The sequence below is a fragment of the Lissotriton vulgaris genome, chromosome 2_1, assembly GCF_964263255.1.
Source record: "Lissotriton vulgaris chromosome 2_1, aLisVul1.2, whole genome shotgun sequence".
Taxonomy (NCBI): Eukaryota; Metazoa; Chordata; class Amphibia; order Caudata; family Salamandridae; genus Lissotriton; species Lissotriton vulgaris.
The window spans coordinates 2,130,909,968-2,130,925,187 of record NC_141687.1 but is presented as its reverse complement, the minus strand read 5'-3'; the positions used below and the strand labels follow the sequence as shown (position 1 = coordinate 2,130,925,187).

The window sequence follows — 15,220 nt, the reverse complement described above, 5'->3', positions numbered from 1 at the left end:
CCTTGAGAAAGAGGTTAGTGCTGAGGTTGCACGGCAGAAATTAAGATTTCTGGCTTCAATTGCCTTTTGCCAATTCATTGCGTCATCCACAAGGATACCCAGGTATGGATAAACCGGGGTTTTTTCCAGTTTGTTGTTGTTAACCATTATGGGTTGGGAATTTTTAATCCTGGGGCCGATATTCATTGTGAAGGTTTTCTTGATGTTGATTTTGAGACCGAGTGAATCCATGAATGTTGTGTATTTATTAAGTTGTAGCTGAAGTTGATTTAAAGTCCGTGCTAGAATTACTGAATCGTCAGCATACAGGAGAGTGGGTATCGGGCGATGATTTATCTGGGGCAGGTCCTGGCTCCCTTCCAACATGGCCTGTTCAAGCCCATTTGTGTAAAGGTTGAACAGGAAGGGAGCCAGTACACATCCCTGCCTTACTCCCTTCGTTATTTGAAATGGTCGTGACAGTTCGCCGCTGGTACCAAATCGTACTCGGCCTTCAGCATTTGTGTAGAGTTCTCTTAGAAAAGTTAATATCGGGGGATCCACACCAAGGTCGGTTAATATTTGCCAAAGGTTTGCATGCTGGACGCAGTCAAATGCCGCACTTAGGTCGACATAGACGAGGAAGATGTTACCTCCTTTGGCGTGAGCATATTTACCAGCCAGAAGAACGAGGTTGAGGGCCTGCTCCACGGTCCCGAGCCCCTTCTGGAAACCGTATTGCAGGTCGGTTATGATGTTATTCTCCCGGGCCCAAGATTGTAGTCGGTCCAGGAGTAGTCGACCTGCAATCTTACCCATGGAGTCCAGAAGGGAGATTGGTCTATAGCAGACGGGATCGTTGCGGTCGCCTTTTTTGAAAATGGGTAGTAGGATTGAAGTTGACCATGAGTGAAAAAGACCGGTTGAAACTACTGCTGACATGACTCAGGTGATTATTTTTGACCAAAAGTCTACGTCGTGAAGGAACAGGTCCATCGGAACCCCATCGGGGCCAGGGGCCTTACCACTTTTTGAAGCCCTGATTGCTTTTATAATTTCATTAAGGGAAAAATGTATCTTAATCGGATAGATGTTATTTTCCGTCAGCTGGACTTCATGTGTTGGATTGTTTGCTACAGAGTCTGAAGGTGTTCCAAAGATTTTTGCAAAGTGGGAGACCCAGTCGTCCTCGGTTATTGCCACGTCAAGATGTTCAGGGTCTGTGCTATTGGCCAAAAAGGGAGATCTTATGGTTTGCCAGAATGCAGTGCTGTCTTTCTTTCGGGCACTATCATGTAAACGTAGCCAAAGATCTAGTTTGATTTGTTTTTTGCGGTATTGCCGAGCAGAGTTATAATTTTTCCTCAGGTAGGAGATTTCCTGGGGATCTCTCTTAGGCTTGCGCAGAGCTTCTTTAAGGGATGTAAGTGCCTTCCGACAAGCGGTGTCAAACCATCTCGTGGTGGGGGACTTGGTCTTGTTTTTTAGGTTGACAAATAACGGTATACACCTGTTACAACGCATTTATTACAACGCAATACAACGCAATACAACGCGACTTTTACAACGCATACCATTACAACGCATTGCGCTGGGGGGCGCTCTAGGATAGGGAATAAGTATAATTTACTATCCATCACCTTCCCTAGGGTCCACGGGGACTTGAGTTAGAATAGTAAATTATACTTACCACTATCCAGCACCTCAAAGCGCTATGCGTTGTAATGGTATGCGTTGTAATGGTCGCGTTGTAACAGTAGGTAGTTGTAATGGTATGCGTTGTAACATGGTACATCCCAAATAACTCATCCCTTATTGTTTCCTGGATACTTTGGAAGCAGCTGACAATTATTTGCGGTGGTGTCTCCAGAGACATACATTTGGATAGCCATTGTTCTGTTTTTTCGAGGACCCTCTGTGTCATCTCTTCCGGGTCAATCTTTGCCCATTTGATTGTATACCCGTTCAGTTTGTTCATGGACACTGAATGTTGATTAAGGGAACTAAGCTTTACAGGGTGTGCTCCTGTCCGTTTAATGTTGATTTTCATGCTGAGCGGGTAGTGGTCGCTTATTGGGTTTGACCCAATTTCATAGTTCGTTAATTGCCCTTTGAGTGAGTTTGAGGCTATTATGTAGTCTATGGTTGTGGAGTAGCCTCGCCCGTGGAAGGTGGGTAAGTAATCCTGCTGCAGGTCAACCAATTCATTGACGTAATCCATATCTAGGGAGAAAAGGATTTGATTGAGTTTGTTTCCACATGTCGAGTGGGCGAAGTGAGGAGTAGGATTCCCAAGTTCGTTCTGGAGACCACAGTTTCCATTTTTGTGGTTTGGGCATAAAGGGAAGTTGAAGTCGCCACCCCAAATGAAGTGAATTGTAGATATATTGTTGTCGTTTTGAAGTGAGGTTAGGAATATGGCTATCTCTTCTAGGTTTGACCAGCATTCCAAAGTACCGGAGTTATTGTAATAGTTTATGAGTATATAGTTATTGTCTTTGGAAGCTATTATCTGCATGATCTGCATGATTTGGAAAGTAGGTGACTCCTTTAGTAGTTTTACTCTGATAGGGAGAGTGTTAGCGACGTAGGTCGTGAGCCCCCCCTTTGGTCTGCCCATGTTTCCAGGTACTGCAGGGGTGAAAAAAGCTTTGTATCCCGCAAGATGTAATGGGATTGTGCACCAGGTTTCTTGTAGACACAGTATCTGATGTTGCCTTGCTGTGACAAGCCATAAGGCCAATGTTATTTTTGAGGTCAAGCCTGCAATATTCCAATATGCGGTGGAGAAGCTCAGGTTTGTGGTGTCTACCGAGACATGTGGTGGAGCTGACAGGGTATTTGCAGTCTGGATTTCTGGCAGTTGATGTAGTTGGACCTGTGGATATTTGACGGAGGCTTTAGGAGCTATGATTGGCTGATGGTACAAGCCGGAGGTGGTTCCGTCTTCAACTGGAGAGGTTGTGTAGATAACTATGTTAAGAGTATTGGGGGATGTAGTTAGCAATTCCTGGAATGGGTTTTTATAGTTGTCAGGAGAGGGCTCTAAAGATACTGGCTGCTGTGCTAAGTTAGTTGGTTGTGGTATGGTAGTGATGTTTGTATGTCTAGGTTCGGCCCTGGGTGGTCAATCGACCATCTCTAGACAGTCGAAACGGTTTTGCGTTGGAAAGCCCTGCCAGCCTTCATAAGATTGAAAGGGTCTGTCTTGCCAGCATTGCCTCGGCCGTTCTCTTGGGCCATTTCTGCCTCCATGGTCGTATGTATACTCCACCTGGTTCCATGGCTCTTGGTTCCATGGTTCTTTGGGGATCTGGTGCCAGGACCAGGGTGGGGTATTGCGATGTTGTCTCGCTGAAGGGTAAAAGAAAGAAAGATGCCGGGCATCAATCCCCCCTTTTTTTCCAGCGAGGGCCAGGCGCAAATGTAGTCCACTGCGGAGGGGTCTCTACAAGTTACTATAATACAGTCTCTGCGGGTCGATTTTGTTGTTTTGCCTACCCAGACTACCCTGCAGACTGTGGAGATCCCTCCAGAGAGATGGGGTTCTAGAGGTCTGTTAATGCTTAACCATTGCATGACCTTGTTTTTAAGTGACCATGCGGTTTCAGGTGTATCATCGGTTAGCTCTGGTACGCCTGTAAGTACTATTGTGTAGGGAGTGGCTTCCGGAGGCAAGTGGGCTGGTCGTCTGGTTACTGGTGTTTTATTAGTGATGTTTTTAGGAGAAGGCTGGGGGGCCGCTGGTTTTGGTGGAAGAGATACTGGCTTTTTTGCGGGGTAAACTTTGCTAGGATAGTTTGTCGCTGGTCCTGGAGTATCTACGGTGGGTAGATCTGTACTTTGAGTTTGTTGGTTTGATACAGCAGTGGTTTTGCTCCGCTGTGGTTGAGGCGTTGTAATTGGCGGATTTTGTTTCATAGTGTTTTGTTTGTGACTTGTTGAGGGTAGGGTAGTTGGGTTTGAACGTTTTAGTGCTTTGGGTGGTTGCGCTTGAAAGTGTGTTTTAGGGGGCTGCAGGGGATTTCGCTGGCCCTTTATTTCTATGCGCGTATTAGTGTCAAGGAGTGTTGCAGAGATTATGGTCAACTGGGCTTCTATGTTTCTAATGCTGAGTTGAATGGGTTTCAGGTACTGGAACAAGAGGTCTTTTGTTGTGGTCAAAACTTGCGAGGTGACTTTGCATGTTCTGCAGAGGTTATCGGTAGCCTCGTTAGAAATTGTAAACTGGGTGGGGTTAGCTTCAGGAGGGAGTAGTGGGTTTTGTTGCATTGTGAGGTTTGGGTGGGTTATAACAGGATTTAAACAGGGAGCTACGGTTGCTGCGTTTTCAGCGGTTTTTGTGGTATTTTGTTTTGGGATGGCTCCTTCCCTTTCTCCTTGAAGGTGCAGATTAACATTTGTCTGGGCTTCCTCCTGGGTTTGAGTTTGACAAGCCGCCAGATCAGGGGTTGCCTCTAAATTATCTGAAGTTAGTGAAAGGTCAGACTCAGACTGTGTTACGGAGAGATCTACTATAGATGGAACTGTGTTTAATTCGGGAGCTGACAAAGTCACGGGAAGGGAACAGTTTTGGGAGTTGAGATGAATGGGAGAGGTGGCATTTGCTATGGTGCCTAAGGAAGATCGTTTCGCATTCGCGTTCATGAGGTCTAGTGACACTCTCTTTTCCATGAGGGCGATGCTCTGATTGATTACCTCATGAGTCCGTGAGATGATCAAGTCAATAGGTCCAGTTATTTGAGCTACCTCCTGAGCGTGTTTGGATTTGGTCTTTGAGGTACTCCTGGTTTTCGGCGGCATGATGTGGTCTGCTGGCTAGGGTTTCAGTGATGAAAGGGAGGTGGCCCGGTCCGGTCGCTATCGGGCACTAACGGGCCCGCCCTTGGCCCGGGCTTCGCCCCGGGCTATGACCCGCGCGCGTCCCGCGATGCGCGTTACTGGCTTTGTTTAAATCAGTAAAGGGTAAAAGGGGGCGTGGCACTGGGAGGGGGCGCGGCTCACGCGGGAAGAGGAAACAGCTGATGGACTTGACGCTGTTCCTCGCAGTCCCGGGGCCGCGCCTCTCACCTCCTCTGCGGCCTCGCGGTGGCTTTCTCCTCCCTCTGGAAATGCGGTGATTTAGGCAAAAGAACTGCTACTCCTGTAGCGAAATGCAGGTAACAAGACTGGAGCACTGAGTCACAACCTCAAGGCGAGCGGCACCCGCGCAGCGGGGCCGCGAGAGGTTTTAAACGCCTTGATGGGGCGGGCACTGGGAGGGGGCGCGGCTCACGCGGGAAGAGGAAACAGCTGATGGACTTGACGCTGTTCCTCGCAGTCCCGGGGCCGCGCCTCTCACCTCCTCTGCGGCCTCGCGGTGGCTTTCTCCTCCCTCTGGAAATGCGGTGATTTAGGCAAAAGAACTGCTACTCCTGTAGGGAGATGCAGGTAACAAGACTGGAGCACTGAGTCACAACCTCAAGGCGAGCGGCACATTATCCACTATGGATATCAGCTGTACAGTCCATGCGAAGCTGTAAATGTTTGGGGGAATAAATACATTTCTCCTTTTCAAACCTACCACTAAGAGAGGGAGTTTTTTGGTACACCGCCTTTTAGCAGATCTTGCTTTGAGCCACAAACGAGGGATGGTCGCATGGGGATCCCCAGATACCTCTCATGGAGGTCCCCAAGGATACAAATAAATGCAAAACAGCATAAAAGCTGTGGACGCAAAAATGTACCCCCAAATGTATCTCCAACAGAGTTCCCACATTTACTGGTTAAGAAACGGTGTTAAACTTCAATTTCATGAGACAATGTGTTCCGGTCTGAAGTCAACTCCCAATATACAGGAAATAAGAAATATCATTCATTAAGTAAATGATATGGATTGTATGAGTCCACTCAATAACTTAGTTCTAGATCAATGAAAAACTTAAAAGGATTTTATTATGGAAATAAAAAATAACACAGTACAGAGTCAATAGCATGAAGGCTCTCAAAATGCAAAAATTGGAAATTATTCTAAGAGGTCAGGAAAGAAATGGACAGCATCCATTGTAGACAGGAAAGTCTTATGGCTTACCCCCAGAATTGAGGGTTACTATGCATTATTTTCACTCATGAAATAGCAGAAACCACAGTCACTGCTGTGTAAGCAAATGTAACAGTTCATCAGCAAATCAGAGCACATGAAAAATAAATATTACATTTCCTTAACACCTATGCGCAAATCCACCACACGAATAATTGTTCAGCACCTTCTATGCTAATGTTGTGTGAAGATGCAAGAACTACCTAGATGTATGAACAATAACGTATTATGTGAATGATTAGGCTACTATGAACCAATGGAAGGACCTTATGATGTTTCAAGTTGTGACTGAAAGTTCATCAAGAGCAGGACAACAGTAACAGTGGAAATAAACCAGTACATCTCAGTTTGATTGCATGTTGCAGAGTTTACAAGGAGAGAAGGTGGATGGGGGGGAAGAAACATGAGTGACAGAAATGACTTCAATATTGAAAAAGACGCCATTTGTATAAGTATGTACATGTGAAATCGAGGGTGAAAATGCATTCTGCTCATTGTTTACATTATAAGTTCTTTTTAAAAAACTCACAAAGCCATCTTTCCAAGAAAGCAAATCCAAAATAAACATTCTGTGTCACTTTGAGTTACAATTTTAGCACAAACTTATTGCCAAGGCACATTTCATTCCTTTGTTTTTTTTGTTTCATTTTGGTTTATTCCATCGATGGATCACTGAAATAATATCGACTGACAAAATATCGACTTGCCAAAATATCGTGGACAAAATATCGACAGTCAAAATATCGAGTTTGTATCTACAAACAGGTAAGTACAAAAATATCGAGTACAAAATATCGTTAACAAAAATATAGATGTAAAAAATATCGACTTTATTAAAAACAGTGTTAAATTAAATTAATATTAAATTTTAATTACTAAAATATACTTAAAACAACTTAAATTAAATTATAATAATAAAATAATAAATGAAAATAATAAAAATAATTTTTTAAAATCTTATTTGTTGACCCTGAACCCTAAAAATACCCCTTTACCCAAAAACCCAAAACTGACCCTGAACCCTAAAAATACCCCTTTACCCATGAACTGAAAACTGACCCTGAACCCTAAAAATACCCCTTTACCCATGACCTGAAAACTGACCCTGAACCCTAAAAATACCCCTTTACCCATGAACTGAAAACTGACCCTGAACCCTAAAAATACCCCTTTACCCATGAACTGAAAACTGACCCTGAACCCTAAAAATACCCCTTTACCCATGAACTGAAAACTGACCCTGAACCCTAAAAATGCTCCTTTACCCAAAATTTATCAATATTATTTAATTACCAATTAATTATTAATTAACAATAACAAAGTAAATATATTAGAACATTAGGTGTAATTATTTTAATAATTAATATTATTTTTTCAAAATTAATTACTTAAAAATAACACAAAATTATATATATAAAAAATGTACTCTAAATTAATGTAATTAACTAATTACAATTAATTAATTAACAATGATTTACTAATACAAAATATATTCAAAATTATATTAATTAATTAACTAATTAATATTAATTAATTATCAATTAATTATTAATTAAAAATATTAACAAACATATATTAATTAATTAATTATTATTAAATTACTTCCCACCCTATTCCCCTATAAACCCACAACCCGCTACAGAATTACATTACGCAATTATTATCAAAACAAAATTCATGTAATAAAATATTTTATAACATTAATACACACTATTCACACATATTATTACATAAAAATACACTATAAAATATTATATATTATTAAAAAATCGATATTTTTGCTATCTATATTTTATACAGTCGATATTACTTCACTTACCTGAAAAACGATATTTTTGTAGTCGATATTATGTCCAGTCGATATTTTGTCCAGTCTATATTTAAACCTCGATATTATGTCCAGTCGATATTTTGGAGTCGATATTTTGTCTCTATACCTCCATCGATATTACTAATCCCTAGTGAACTCATTGTTCACCAGTCTTATCTTAGTTTTTTGCATGGCTTACACCATGGTAACAGGCACAGAGCACTTTCGGTCACCAAAACATACTATTACAGTACTGCCACGCTGTGATCTGCTTTTCCCACACTTCTTCTTTAGATGTTGAATGATCCACTGATGAAGGGCTTAGCTCAGCCCTAAATGCATAGGGATCAATGATGCGTCAACAACTCGGGAGTTAAAGACAGAAAATTCTTGCCATCATAAACATAATTATGTAAATCAAACTTAGGACATCAGTACCATTGCTAAGAAGAATTTATAATGATACAATAAATTCTAATCAATGAGAATGGACAACAATTGTTTTAATTGCGAACCAAGTTGGATCACTCCATTTTAATGGAAACCTTGCGGTGCACTCAGGGGACGCCGCCCCTAGGGTGGTGCTTTGGCAAGTAAATATCCACCCACATTATGAAAATCAAGTCACAGACACACAACACACTGCAATATAGATCATAACACACTTTAAGAAATGAATTGAATGTATGCCTTCCTGCTCTCAAGATAGCAAACGAAGTGTTGCAGTAAAAAGCATAAACAATGTTCAACAATCTAAATGCACACTCCACAAATTCACCAGAATTCACCCATCTGCATGACCCTATTCCTTTCTTCTCTGTGAATATGCTATCAACACTATATACTGGCACTTTTACTTTTAGGGGCATATTTACGAGCCCCTTGCGCAGCTGGAGCAGCACTTTTTGTGACACTCCAGTGGTGCAAATTACAAATTCATATCTATGAGTCCAGACAGACCAACTATTTGCAGCTTTGAATGGCTTCATATATATGGAGGAAAGAAAAGCAGCGCATATTGATGTGTTGCCTTCCTCTGCATTCCCTGGGAGTTGCAGTGGGTTTTCTCAAGCATCACCCATGAATTTTGATGGTTCCCCAAATTTGCAAGCTCATGTAAACCCGGGGAATTACCAAATCCACATGCATCCTAGGTGAGGCGTATCAAGGAGAAATGTCTTTATTTCTCCTAGTTTTATCCTCTTTCTATGTCTGCTGCATTCAATCTTAAGAGGGAAATGCCTATTAAGCCGGTTACCCTTCCTGCACATAAACACTCCTGCCAACAACACAGGCACCCTTGCACCCTGGTTCCAGGTATTGTATAAATACAGTGCATTCCTTCCCTTTCACTTTGGCATAGGGCAGCGCAGCAAGATGACTTGCTGCGCAGTTCCATGCCAAATCCCCATAAATGAGGGCCTTAGTCTGTTTACCTCATAATGGTGCACGGTGAATGTGCCGCTTTGTGTGGGGATAGAAAATAAACTATTAAACAGTTCTCTTACTGCAGCCCTGTTCACGGCCTCTCTGAGTACCCTGTGGACTGAGGGAATTAAGTGCGTGATGAGAATCTTTGTTGGTCAATACAACATTTTTTTTCATCTACAAGTACGGTGAAGACCCCATAAATAAAATAAAATAGTAAATGAGTAAACGACACACTTTAAAAAGCATCTAGATCAAAAATATTGATTGGGTTACACGGCTACCAGTAGTTGGATGTCTGTGTATTTGCATATTAAACCAACCAGTGTCGACTTTAGGACGGTGCTAGCAGTTGAGCTGCAGTTGGTGCTGACCTCAGGGGTGCTGTGTTTATATATAACTTAAGGTTTTAAAAGCACCTGCTGAAGAGCTACTTGTGCATCTAGCAGATTCAAGTTAGTAATATAAATTACAAGCTTACTTTGGTGCTGAAGAGAGCTCAGTGTTTTGCCTAGTGCAGTTTGACTCACTATAAAGTAGTTCATATGGTTAATATGCCTGCTGCAAAAAAAGAGTATTTTATGTGGATAGCTCAGTGGGTTCATTTTTCTGTCACAAATAACTTTTTGTTACAGCAGAACACAAGTTGCATTCCTAATATAGAAAAGTGACTCATGAACTGCCATCAAAGACCTGCATGCAATTGACACTATAGGCTGAGGTGTTATATTATTTCCCCAGTCTTTCATTATATATCCCAAAGTTTCCAGAAAAGGGTTCAATTGGGTACATATACATTGTCATTAGTGAAGCCAACCCCAACCAATGCTTTAAAACAAGGAGCAGATATTAGTGTGCGTCAGTGGCACCATCAGGCTGTGCCCTAGTGTGCACTGGTGCAAAGACTGTGCTCAGTAGCTGACACTTTGAAAATACAGAGGAGTCAGGCCCAAAGGGATGTGGGTTTAGGCAAGGCCATATAACTAATCAACAACAACAAGATTGCCTAAGACTCACTTTCTTATTTAAGTTTATATACTTTTTGCTTGAAGGCCAAACACGACTATTTCTGGGTTTGAACCGGTATTTGATTTATACCTTTTATTTTCAAAAAGTTTTTTTCTTTTTCATGTGAAAAGAAAAGGAAACCGTACTTAACTCTCTTATAAAGTATATACAAACATTTATACAAAACTTTTACAACCATCCATTTTAGATCCACATATTCATTACGACATATATTCAACAAACTACATCTAAATACACAATTTCACACAAAATAGGTCTTATAATCTCAATACAATACAAAATGAGTAAATCATTATCAGACAAATCCTTATAATCAATAGGAGCAATAGAATATGAATGACATATTTCATCAAAAAGCATGTACTGGGCTTAGTTTTTTCAGATAATCGCTGACACCGCACCCAAATCGACAGACCACGCACGCAACCTGGGCTTCATCCTGGACTCCTCCCTCTCCATGACCAAGAAAGTCAACGCCGTCTCCTCGTCATGCTTCAACACCCTGCGCATGCTACGGAAGATCTTCCGGTGGATCCCCACCGAGACCAGGAAGACTGTCACCCAGGCACTCGTCACCAGCCGTCTGGACTACGGCAACGCCCTCTACGCCGGAACCACCGCCAAGCTCCAGAAGAGACTCCAACGGATCCAGAACGCCTCAGCCAGACTCATCCTCGACATCCCACGACACAGCCACATCTCCGGACACCTAAAAGACCTGCACTGGCTCCCGGTCAACAAGAGAATCACCTTCCGTCTCCTTACCCACGCACACAAAGCTCTTCAAGACCAAGGCCCGAGCTACCTCAACAACCGCATCAACTTCTACGCTCCCAAACGACACCTCCGATCAGCCAGTCACGCCCTCGCCGCTGTCCCCCGCATCCGAAGAACGACAACAGGAGGAAGGTCCTTCTCCTACCTGGCCGCCAAGACCTGGAACTCCCTCCTTCCCGACCTGCGCCTGACCCAAGACCACCTCGCCTTCAGGAAGAAGCTCAAGACCTGGCTGTTCGGGTAGCAGCAGCACCCCCCCCCCCCCTAGCGCCTTGAGACCCTCCGGGTAAGTAGAGCGCTCTATAAATGCCTATGATTGATTGATTGATCGATTGACAAAATCTTGGGGCTGTGTTGTGCTACGAAACAGTTTAGACGAGCAACGTTTTGAAAGGTTCACAATTTTTGCAACTGTGTGAAGTTTCCTGGTTTAAGCTCACATTCATCCGTACAAAATTGTCAAAAAGTCTAAATTTTTACCCTAATTTGGGGAGCAGTGTAAACTACCAAACTATGTGAAGTTCTAAAATGTTCTAGAGAATTTCCAGAACGTTGCAAGAAATAAAAAAAATCATAATCACGGAAAACAAGTACTACTGTTTACCAACTCAAGGGTAATTATAATTTTTTTTAGATTTCAGTAGGAGGAAAGGCTAAGTCAGTCAGTGACAACATTTGAATCTGAAAATTTGACTCAGCTATCTGCATCGGAGCACTAATCCAATATGCCAGTTTTTTGCCTTCACATGAAAAAAAGCGTATTGGTTTGATACTGTGAGCAATTGCTGATAAAAGGCCAGAAGCCACTTAAGTTATTATAATCTAAAACAATTGACATAGACTTCGTTTTAAAGCATGATGTGAACACTTGCAAATTAAGTGAAGTGTTTTTTGGTTTGGCAAAGAAGCAACAACACAGTTTTCGAAATGGATTAGAAAATGTTGTACATTTTTTAAACATAGCTGCCAAATGAAGCCATGCTATTTATAATACATCATAGAGTAGGTTTTTGAGGCATAAGGAAAGTTTGTGACACCAAGTAGAATTGCGCCAACTCACTATTTCTCTATGTAGAACTGCGTTCACTAACTATGTATTTCTGTGTTTCTTTTTTCCCCTTTGAAATTCAACAATTGGCAAAAATAAAGAGGTTAATTTCTCACGGTGCTGAATGTACTGTTAAATCCTTGGTTATCTCTCTCTTCTTCGTCCATGTCCAGAACTTTCCAACCGCGATCCCGGAGTCCTCTCTACTGTTGACTATTAGGAGGCACGGCTGCCTGCATAGTCTCTCTTCTCTTTTAATGGCGCACCCCTTCCTTCCTCGGCCCTCTCCAGTCTCTCGCCTATCTCCTATCTGTACAGCTACCTCTTTCTTGTTATGAGTCCTTCTTTTCTGTCTTTCCCAGTTCATAACACCCCATTCCTCGCGTTTTCTTACCTATGGTTTGTTTCCTGTGCACCTGAACTGGGAATTTGTCGTGGTACCCTGGTAAGTTTATCTCCCCTTTTTCGCACAGTTCCCCACACATAACTTTATTCCAATCGAGAAGAAAAAAGGGGAATTTTAGTAAAAAAATAAATGTTAAAAATCCATATTTAAATACGTATTTCCCATTCTGTGTTTGACCTAGAATCTATAAGACTGTGATGATAAGAAACATCCAAATACTCTTACATGATTCAAACTCTTGCATGATTCCCCTAGTTGTGAGAGGAGCATGATCCATATATTGAACAAACTTCCTTTCTTGTAAATCAGTGCTTCCCGAACCTTTTCGTCGTTACCCATTTTTAAAGCCACAACAGCTTTAACTGACATATAAGCAGGGGGCGATTTTTCTTTATGTAATAGGAGACAGGCTGTTCAACATGCTGTAAATTTACAAAATAACGTATTATTTATAGTTTTTTGCTTTCGTCTTCAACAGCAATTGTTTGTAAATGTAACGACCTTGACCACACCCTTCAATATGTCTGTATTTGACTGTCGCCAGGATATTGATCAGCCCATAAAGATCACAAAGCTTCTGAAAAATCTTGATATCAGAGATATTAGCAAATGTGAAAACGTCTTCTGCAGCAGAGTATGGGCAAGGCATCATATTAATTTTTTGATAAAAGCAGTTTTAAAAACTTTCAAAATTCTAAAGTTATAGTTATAACTTTCCTTTAGAACTTATCCACCACCTTCAAATTCTATGGCAGGATAGGAGGCTCAGATTATGCTTTCTCGATTTCTTTACTACAAACAGCAGCCAAAAGGAACACAGTAAAGAAAGAGTAAACTACAAATCCCATGAGCACTTAGGCAACGATAGAGACTACAACCCTATATAAACAACCATAGAGGGCAAGACTTCCTCTTTATTTGCTGCTTCGCAGCCGGTTAAGTCTTTTTCTATACTTCATGTGTGCTTATTGCATGTTCATTGTATATTTGCTTAATTACATTGTTGCGCCGCTTATCTGCCGTCCTCCGACGCATTGCCTAATTGCTTTCGGCGCTCGTCTGGATTTTGTTTGTCCCGGTTTGCGGTTGCTTGCTTGGCCGTTTATCCGTGGAGAGCGCGGGTCGCCTCTCCTTTCCACTCGGGCGCTTTGTGTCCGCGTTTGCTTTTGTGGAGTGGGACTGGGACTCGGGAGGTCGCGCGCTGCAGTCGCGCGTCTCTCCGCTTCCGGGTATTCAGGCAAGCTAACGCGCATGCGCGTTTGCTGTACTGACGATCCATGTCCCTCGTGGAGCCCTGACACGCTAGGAGGCGGCGTTTTCCCCACAGCCTCGGCCCACTGCCTGCCGGAGAGTCCCCATTGACGCCCTTTTTTTCCAAAATAGAGATTTGGGCTGTATAATCAATAGAGGTGTTGCCTAGAGTGGCTGACTGTTGCAAGCCTGTCCCTCCTCATTCAATTTCATCTGTTGTTTGGGTTGAGTGTTACTCTGCCTGTCTGGATTGCTTGGGGTGGTCACTCCCCCTGACAGGGTCATTTTTCTTTCATATCTGACCATTGATTTATTATTCTGTGGGCATTATTTTCTCAAATTGTGCTACAATTCCTTCAGCCATGGCTGGTTATGACGATTCTGAGGAGTACTATTATGATGAGGAACCTGAGGAGTCCTTTGAATATGATTTGGTTGGCGCCATTGACCAGGGGGTGCAACACTAGGTCAATACTGCGCTTGTCCGTGCTATTGGACCATTCAAACGTCATTTGACCGATTATGCTCAACAGCAAGGTTGGATACCGTCTTCCTCTGGCAAGCAATCCTCTAAATCGCCTAAAAACCCTCATAAATCTGACTTTGTTAAGTTGGCCAAGTCCTTATCTGCCTCCACTGTTTCCAAGAAGTCTCGTCTGCCTCCTCCGGACACTGATGATACCTCCTCCTCGTCTTCTTCAGGTCCCTCTGGTCCTCCCCCTGCTAAAAAATCTAGAAAAGAACATTTTGTTGACGCCTCTTCCCATCCACCAGTCCTTACCTTCGAGCCGACTGACATAGTTCACCCAAATTCAAAATCTTGGCTCCCTGATCCTGAGGTTGCGGAATATATCCAGGCACACATCCGTGAGCCCTTTGATTAGGAGGTGCAATCTCGTCTCCGTTCCGAGTGTCCTCGCCTGGAGTTGGCGGATAAACTCGCAGACACACCGGAGGTGGATCCCACTATTCTAACCTACCTGAAGAAATTCACTAAAGACCCCAAAAAGGGCATTGACTGATCTTGGCGACTGTGCCAGGATAAATTACTGGATCTCCTTGGCCCGCTTACCAAAATTTGGGATTTAGGTTACCAGGATCAGGGGTCTGCGTCTGGCATCGATCCCGATGAACTTATTGGTTAGGCCCAGCGGGCTATTTGTCAATTGGGGAACGCAAATTGTGCTCTATCCACCGAGCGTTGGCGTTCCATCCTGTTGAAGATGGACCCCAAATTGACTGACTGAGCTAGCCATGTCGGAGTCGGGCCCCTTGCTCAGGGTCTCCTTTTTGGTCAACCCTTCCTTAAAGAGTTGACCAAATTTTTGGCCACGTTTAGCGGCCTGGACAAGGCGCAATCTTCACTCCGCAGGGCATTCCGCCCGGTTTTTGGCAGGGCCGGACGTTCCAGGG

General features: G+C 42.8%; 1 long non-coding RNA gene across 1 annotated transcript in view; it reads right to left on the bottom strand.

Annotated features, from left to right (window-relative positions):
* Positions 1-12,423, bottom strand: part of LOC147733815 (uncharacterized) — a 273,223-nt gene extending 260,800 nt beyond the window's left edge. The window contains exon 1 of the long non-coding RNA XR_015308753.1: positions 12,267-12,423. This is a non-coding gene — a long non-coding RNA (uncharacterized LOC147733815). The remainder of the gene's footprint in view (positions 1-12,266) is intronic.
* Positions 12,424-15,220: the final 2,797 nt, after the last annotated feature.